Source organism: Suncus etruscus, chromosome 16, assembly GCF_024139225.1.
Source record: "Suncus etruscus isolate mSunEtr1 chromosome 16, mSunEtr1.pri.cur, whole genome shotgun sequence".
NCBI classification, from domain to species: Eukaryota; Metazoa; Chordata; class Mammalia; order Eulipotyphla; family Soricidae; genus Suncus; species Suncus etruscus.
In genome coordinates, this window is record NC_064863.1 from 75,565,318 (window position 1) to 75,574,402 (window position 9,085).

A 9,085-nucleotide genomic window follows, 5' to 3' on the forward strand; every position below is an offset into this window, starting at 1 on the left:
AAGATATATTGGGCCAGAGAGATAATACAGTGGTAGGACGTTTGCCTTGCATGCATCCAACTTTGGACAGACGGTGTTTTGAGTCCCAGCACTCCATATGGTCCCCTGAAGCCAGCCAGATTTCTGAGAGCCGCCGCCAGATGTGACCCAAAAAAACAAAAAACAAAAAGATATATTCATATCAGCATATCTAACAGATGCTGATAGGGCATTTAAACAAAATCAGCATCCATTTATGATGTTTAAATGGTGCTTAATTCGTAGCACCTACACTAAAATTGGAAAGATACAGAAAAAATAGCATGAATTCACAAGGATTTTACACAAACTTGTGAAGCATTTAATTTTTAGTGGTGAGATATAGTAAAAACAAATCAATGAAATGAATGCCTCACTAAAAATTCTTCACCCAACTAGAGTACCATTCAGTTTTGAAAGAGGCTACATGGCTTTATAGATAAACAACTTCTCAGGAACTTTACAAATTCAAACCAACTTTAAAAGAAGAAATAAAGGGTCTACTTTAAGCCAAGAAAACTCCACAAGTAAAAAAAACAAAAACAAAACAAAAACAAAAACAAAAAAATTGGAACAACATTCTTTTTTATTTCAAACCATTTTTATTGAGGTTTGAGATTTACAATACTATTAATCATACATTTTTTTCTCCCATCCCTCCTCCCCCTCCTCCTCCTCCTCCTCCAACACCACTTCCTTCTTCAATCATACATTTTTTAATTAATTTTTATTGTGACCAAAGTGAATTACAAATCTTTCACAGTAATATTTAAGATACATAGTGATAATAAATAAGGGTGATTCCCACCACCAGTGATGTCCTCCCTCCACCCCTGTTCCCAGTATGCATCCCATATCTCCCACATTTACCCTCCTCATAATATTAGTGTAACTGATTCCCACTTATAGAGCTTGCTGTGGAATAGGTATAGATTCTGTTGTCGTTGACTTTAGGTTTGATGTTCAGGTCTGATTATTTTTATTTCCACTAAATGTTCATGTGGGTGTCTGGACCTGGTACCATTCATCCCGCTCTCAGTTTATGACGCTGAACAAGATGATTCAATCAATGTGATTCAGTTGGAGATACAGAAAAAGGAAATGGAAAAGAAAAAGGAAAGAAAAAAAACAATCAATTTAGAAAAAAGAGGAAAAAGGTAACAAGACAAAAAATATAACCAACAAAAACAACCAAGCAATAACAAAAAATACAAAGAAAACAAACAAACAAAAAAAACAAACAAAATAAAGCTGCAACTAAAAAAAGACCAAAAAAAGGCCCAACAGCAACTACAGAAAGTTTGTTGTTGTTGTTGTTGTTCTTCTCCTCCTCCTCCTCCTCCTCCTCTTCCTCCTCCTCCTCCTCCTCCTCCTCCTTCTTCTTCTTCTTCTTCTTCTTCTTCTCCTTCTTCTCCTTCTCCTTCTCCCTCCTTCTCCTTCTCCTTCTCCTTCTCCTTCTCCCTCCTTCTTCTTCTCCTTCTCCTTCTCCTTCTCCTTCTCCTTCTTCTTTCTTTTTCTTTTGCAAAGACATCGTAAGTATTGGGGAAGTTGGAAAAGGAATTGCCTTGGCCTAAGAGATTTCAGGTTTCTCCGTCCTTGAAGCATACTATCATGAGAACCACTACAGCAGGGGTCTCAAACTCAATTTACCTGGGGGCTGCAGGAGGCAAAGTCGGGGTGAGGCAGGGCCACATAAGGGATTTCACCAAAAAAAAAAAAAGTCCTCAAACGTCATTATTAACAGTTTTAATTATTTCTTCTGAACATGAAGAGAACATGAGTGAAGATCATGAACAGTTCTTCTGAATATGGCATCTTTTGCCTATTCCTTGCTGCCAAAGACTTGATATTGCTTCTTCTCACAAATCTGAACCACATTTGGCTTTAGAGAGGAAGCAGTTGAGACCCTCAGTATGGCTTGAAGATGATCATCATTAAGTCTAGACCTGTACTTTGACTTATTGAAGTTCAATGTGGAGAATAACTTTTCACACAAATATGTGCTCCAAAAAAGAACAAGGAAGCTGGGGGGCAATTCTCTCAAAAATTGCCCATGCATGTCTGCTTTTCCACTAATCTCCCTGAACTTGGCTTTGAGATCAGAGATGCATTGCAGGTCAATGAACTCCATTTGAAGCACAGGAGGGGCATCTTGCACATCAAAGGAACAGGGATTCACAAAAATTTGGAAATTGGCTCTGTGCTTTTTGAAGTCTGCAAATCTGTGATCAAATTCCTTCTCTAGCTTAAAAATAGCATCAACATATTTCTCACCACTGAATGGTATGCCTGCATCCACAAGTTCCTTGCATGCTGGGAAATGGCAAAGATTTGTCTGAGAGAGCTGGGATTTCCATAACACAAGTTTTGTGGAGAATGCTCTCACATTGTCATAGGTAGCACTGATAAGCTGCCCCGGGCCTTGTGACATCTTCTTTAGTACATTCAGCTTATGTGTGATGTTAACAAGAAAAGCTAAGTCCATGAGCCATTTGTGATCACCCAACTCAGAAACAGCATTCCATCCTTCTCCATGAAGGTTTTCACTTCTCTCAACTCAAAAAATCTTTTCAGGACATTTCCCCTGCTGAGCCAACATACCTCGGTGAAATAGAGCACATCTCCATATTCTGACTCCATTTCCTCTAAAAAAGCATGGAACCTCCTGTGCTTTAAGCCCCTGATCTGATTTGGTTGATGCATTTCACAACAACAGACATCATATTGTCACATGGCAGGCATTTACTGCAAATGGATAATTCACTGCTGATGGATAATGCAGTGAAGAGCAATGGCCTTCTCTACACCCTCCTCTTCAAGTTTTTTTTTTTTTTGAACAAGTGCCACCAGTCCATTTTTCCTCCTTCTCATCAATGGCGCTCCATAGGTTATTATTCCAACAAACCTCTTCCTTGGCAAGCCTGCATTCTCAATGGCATCACACAGATGCCAAAATATCTCATTAGTGGTGCTCTGGCCATGCATTGGAATTATTTTAAGCAGCTTCTCTGTCAATTCAAAATTACAATCAACACCGTGGACATAAATTGTGAGCTGCACAGTGTCTGTTATATCTGTGCCCTTGTCAAGAGCAACTGAGCATGCATCAAAACATTTGGCTTTCTCACACAGTTGATGATAAATGTCACTTGACATGTCAGAAATGCGCTCTGCCACAGTGTTAGCAGAAAGGCTGATTTTGTTAAACTGACCTTTCTTTTCTGGACAGATAATACTTGCAGCCTGTAACATGCATTTTTTTTAAACTCTCCTTCTGTTAATGGTTTCCCTGCCTTAGCAATCATCTCACTAACCATGTAACTAGCTTCCACTGATGCAACATTCTCTTTGGTTGCTTTCTTGAAGAAATCTTATTGCCTCCTTAGACATGCTTTAAAACTGTCAGCCTGCTTGGCTCTCTCATTTCCTTGATATTTTGCACATTCCTCAGCATGTTTAGTTGAATAATGGCGTTTCAAGTTGTATTCCTTGTGCACTGCAACTTCTCTGAGCAAATAAGACACGTGGGGATGTCCCTGTGCTAAACAAAGAAATACTGCATCTCCCACTTTTTCTGAAATTGTCTGTGCTTGTCATCAATCTTTCTCTTCACTGCAGGTTTTGATGAAGTCATGATGAAGGTATGACAAAATCTAATTCTGTAATAAACTTCTCTCCCTTCTCTCCCTTAGGCTTCCGATAATACAAAGGACAGCAGGCAGGAGCAGCAGAAATGACATCTGCGCTAGGCACAAAGCATTCACGATTATTCACTTACCGAATATTCACAATAAAATATCGCATTAGTAAGAAAAAAATCGCAAAAAATCGCATTAAACATTTGCATACCCCGAACGAAACTGCTTAATGTTTAATGCAATTTTTTTTACTAATGTTTTAATGCAATTTTTTCTTACTAATGCAATTTTTATTGCGATTATTCGGTAAGCAAATAATCACGAATACTGTGATATTTGAAGGCCGGACGCGGGCCACAACATATTGTATGGAGGGCCGCAAATGGCCCACGGGCTGTGAGTTTGAGATCCCTGCAATACAGGCCCTGTACACACTCTTTTTCTCTCCCCCACGGTCTTTTTATGGTGCCAGGCATTTTTCTTCTCAGTTGTAGATGATATAAACGGACATCTCTAACTCGATATCTTGGAATTTACATAGGTCATAAGACAAAGCCTAGAAACAGTCTTTCTTTATAGTACTAGAAGCTCTGTTCCATCACTATTGTTGTATTCAGATTTTATAATTGGTGGTCTTGGGTTTTGCTCAGATCCTAGGGCAAAGCCTGGATTAGAGTTTTAAATTATTATTCCAGAAATTCTATTCCACCATAGTTGTCACAATCAGATCTCTGGGATTGAAGATCATGGTGTTTGTACAGATCCTAGGCTGAAGCCTAGGCTAGGGTCTTTTTTATTGGTCCAGGGTAAGTAATGCCCAGTCTTGGCTTTCAATGTCAGTCTTCAGTAGTTGATAGTCTTGGTCTTTGCATAGATCAAAGGGTGATGTGTCTTCTAATTTCATCTTACCATTGGGACATTCTGCTCTTGGATCAAGTTATTGGCGTTTAAAAAGATGGAACAACATTCTATGAAAGTCTTCTTTCTCAATATCAATGGATCAATTGCACCAATTAAGAAACACAAATTAGCAAAATGTATTACAAAATGGAATCTAACAGTCTCCTGATTAAAAAAAAAACTCGAATAGTCAGAGCAAACACTCAACATCAAAGATTGAAAGACAATCTTAAGCAAACAATTCCTTTAAAAAGGATTGGATTGCTGTACTAATATCAAACAGTCTTCAGACTTAAACGCTTATAAGAGACAAAGAGGGTCATTTCCTAATAATCAAGGGATATGTATAACAAAAAAATCAAAGTCCTAAGTATAAATGCACTCAATGAGAAGAGAGCAAAATACTGAAATATACATGAAGAAATATATCAATAGAAATAGAGTAGCATTTGGAGACTTCAGTTCTGTCACCTCTTGATAGGTCAACCATATATTGACATTGAAGGACTATATAGAAGAGAAGAGCCTAGTAGATATATCTAGGGACTTTCACCCCAAAAGCTGACAATACATTCTTCTTAAATGTACATGGAATAAGCTTGGCCACAAAATATACCCCCATAAAATCAAGAGGAAAGAAATTATATAAAATATCTTCTTTGACCATGATGCACTGAAAGGTTAGTGAATTACAAACAAAAAATGAAAAAATAATTTCAACACCTAAGAATTAAACAACTCAAACTAAACAGCCAGCGGGTCAGAGGGAAACTCAAAAGACTCCTAGAAACAAATGAGAATAAATACATGAATTACCAGAATTTGTGAGACTCAGCAAAAGTACTATTAAGAAGAAAATTTATAACTTTTCAAGTACTTGCCATGAAGGAAGAAAAAGCCTACAGAAATCACTTAATAGAACAGCCTAAGAAACTGGAAAATGATTGGCAATGTAAACTGAAAGTAGGCAAGAGGAAAGAAGTAATAAAAATTAGATCCAAATTTAAAGAACAGGAATCCCAATCAATAATCCTAAAGATCAATGAAAGCAAGATTTGGCTCTTTAAAAAATAAACAATATCAACAAACTACTTACAAGATCACAAAGAGAGACAAAAAAAAAAACCTTAATAACACAATTCAGAAATGAAAGGGGAGTGATGTCACAGAAGATACTACAGACATCCAAATAACCACTGATTGTATAAAGAACATTTTGCCACACACACACACACACACACACAAAAACATAAAAAATGGATAAATTCTTCAGCTCCTATAATCTTCCAAGGTTGAAGCAAGATAATTTGAAATACCTGAACAGACCTAATAATAAAGGAAATTGAAATGGTGATCAAAAGGCTTCACAAAAACAAAAGTACAGGTCCAAATGGATTCACAGTAAATTCTCTTAAGTCATAAAAGAGGACCTACTGTTAATCCTTTTCAGACTCTTCCAGAAAATTGAAAAACAAAAAAAAAAACTCCCAAACAATTACTATGAAGCTAATATCACCCTGATACCAAAAGCAGAATCACCAACAATCACTTGCAAAAAAGACAATACAGTCTGATATACTTGATGATCACAGATGCAAAGATCCTTAACAAAAATAATAGCAAATAGAATCAAAGAATCTATCAAGGAAGTCATACATGATGACCAAGAAGGATTGATTCTTGAGATGCAAAGATGGTCTAACATATGCAAGAAAATAAATATAATCCACCATTATCAATAAAAAGATAAATCATATGGTCATATCAATAGATGCAGAGAAGGCAGTTGACAAGATCCAGCACCCACTTATGATAAAAATTCTCAATAAGATGAGAATTGAAGGGATTTCCTCAATATAGTCAAAGCCATTAACCACAAGCCCATGAAAAACATTATGCTCGATGGGGAAAAACTAAAAGCCTTTCCTCTAAAATCTGGCACAGGACAAAGTTGCTCACTTTTGCTACCTCTATTCAATATAATACTGGATGTTAAGCAAGAAAAAGATACTGAAGCATACCCATTAAAGAGGAAGAAGTCAAGCTCTCACTGTAGATAACATGATTATATGTTTTTTTAAAAAATCCTAAAGACTACAAAAAAAATTTCTAGGCACAATGGATTTGTATAGTAAAGTATCAGGCTACAAAATTAATATGCAATATTCCCTTAACTTTTTAATATACAAACAATAAAATAGAAGAAAGATATTTTAAAAATTCCCATTCACAATTGTGCCTCAGAAAATCAGTACCTTGGAATCCATTTAACTAAAGAGGTGAGAGACTGGTACAAGAAAACTACAAAACACTGCTTAAAAAAATAAAAGAGGACACAGGGAATGGAAACACATTCCTTGCTAATGGACTGGGAGAATTAACACAATTAAATTGGTAATACTTACCAAAACACTGTATAGAGTTCATGCAATCCCTATCAGAATACCCAGACCATATTTTCAAAGAAATAGATGAAACATTCCAACATTCATATGATACAATAAACCACCATGAATAGCTAAAGAAATTATTGGGAAAAAATAGATTGGCACCATCAATTTTCTCAACTTCAAATTCTAAAGCAGTAGTCATTAAGACAACATTATATTAGAATAAAGACAGGCATTCAGATCAATGGAATAAACTTGAATATCCTGAGATGTTCAGGTGTATGTTCAATTAATCAAAACTAAAAAGGAGAGCAAGGGAAGCCTATTCAACACCCCTGACATTCATTTGAAACATTAAACACCCACGAATAGCTAAAGCAATCCTCGGAAAAGGAATATGGGAGGCATTACTTTCCTCAATTTTAAATTTACAAAGCAATAGTTATTTTTAAAAAAAAAAACAGCAAGATATTAGAATAAAGGCAGATCTTAAGATCAGTGGAATAGATTTGAGTATTCAGAGACGGTTCCCCAGACATACAATCAACTAATCTTGATAAAGGGGCAAGAAATCCAAAACGGAGCAAGGAAAGTCTCTTCAACAAGTGGTATGGGCACAACTTAGGCACTTGGAAAAAAGCAAACCCAGACCCCCATCTAACACCATGCACAAAAGTCAAATACAAATTAATTAAAGACCTTGATATCAGGCCTGAAACCATAAGATATATTGAACAACACATAGGTAAAACACTTCATGACATTGAGACTAAAGGCATCTTCAAAAAGGAAACATCACTCTCCAAACAAGTGGAAGCAAAGATAAACAGATGGGAATATATTAAACTGAGAAGCTTCTATACCTCAAAGGAAATAGTGCCTATGATACAAAAGCCACCCACAGAATCAGAGAAACGGTTCACCCAATACTCATCAGATAAGGGGCTAACATAAAAAATATATAAGGTACTGACAGAATTTAACAAGAAAAAAATATCTAACCCCACTAAAAAATGGAAAGGTGGCCGGAGTGGTGGTGCAAGTGGTAGGGTGTTTGCCTTGCATGCACTAACTTAGGATGGACCATGGTTCGATCCCCCATCATCCCATATGGTCCCCCAAGCCAGAGGCTATTTCTGAGCTTATAGCCAGGAGTAACCCCTAGGTGTGGCCAAAAAAAGCAAAAACAAAAAAGGGGTGGGGGCAGGGGAGATCAAACAGATGTTTTGTCAAAGAAGAAATACAAATAGCCAAAAGGCACATGAAAAAATACTCCATATCACTAATCATCAGGGAGGTGCAAATCAAAACAAAGATGAGGTACCATCTCACACCACAGAGACTGGCACACATCACAAAGAACAAGAACAACCAGTGCTGGCAGGGATGTGGGGAGAAAAGAACGCTTATTCACAGCTAGTGGTAATGCCGTCTAGACCAGCCTTTAAAGAAAACAATCTGGAGATTCCTCAAGAAACTGGAAATTGAGCTCTCATATGATCCAGCTATACCATTCCTAAGGATATACCCTAGGAATACATAAATACAATTCAAAAATCCCTCCCTCACACCTATATTCATTGCAACGCTATTATAATAGCCAGACTCTGGAAACAACCAAGATGCCCTTCAACAGATGAATGGCTAAAGAAACTGTGGTACATATACATAAATTATTGTGTTATTATGTTAAAATATTATTAAAATATTATGCAGCTGTCAGGATAAATGAAGTCATAAAATTTTCCTATATGGGGATGTACATGGAAAATGAGTGAAATAAGTCAAATGGAGAGAGATATGAATGAAATGAAATCAATGAATGAAATAATATCAATGAAATGAAATCAAATAAAATAAGTCAAAATGCTGAGTGAAATAAGTCAAATGGAGAGAGACAGACACAGAATAGTCTCTCTCATCTAAGGGTTTTAAGAAAAATAAAAGACATTATTATAATAATTCCCAGAGACAAGAGAGATGAGGGCCAGAAGGACCAGCTCATGATATGAGCTTTCCACAAAGAGTGGAAAGTGAAATTAGGGAAATAACTTCACTAATAACTATCGTGACAATCTTAATGAGTGAGAGATGTAAAATGCCTGTCTTGAATGCAGGCAGGGATTGGGAAGGATGAGG

The 9,085-nt window shown here is 36.6% G+C and overlaps 1 non-coding gene across 1 annotated transcript; it reads left to right on the plus strand.

Moving 5' to 3' along the window:
* The first annotated feature begins 249 nt into the window (after window positions 1–249).
* LOC126033218 (U6 spliceosomal RNA) lies at window positions 250–351 on the plus strand. Its single transcript, XR_007504342.1, has one exon. It is a non-coding gene; the product is annotated as a U6 spliceosomal RNA (small nuclear RNA).
* Window positions 352–9,085: the final 8,734 nt, after the last annotated feature.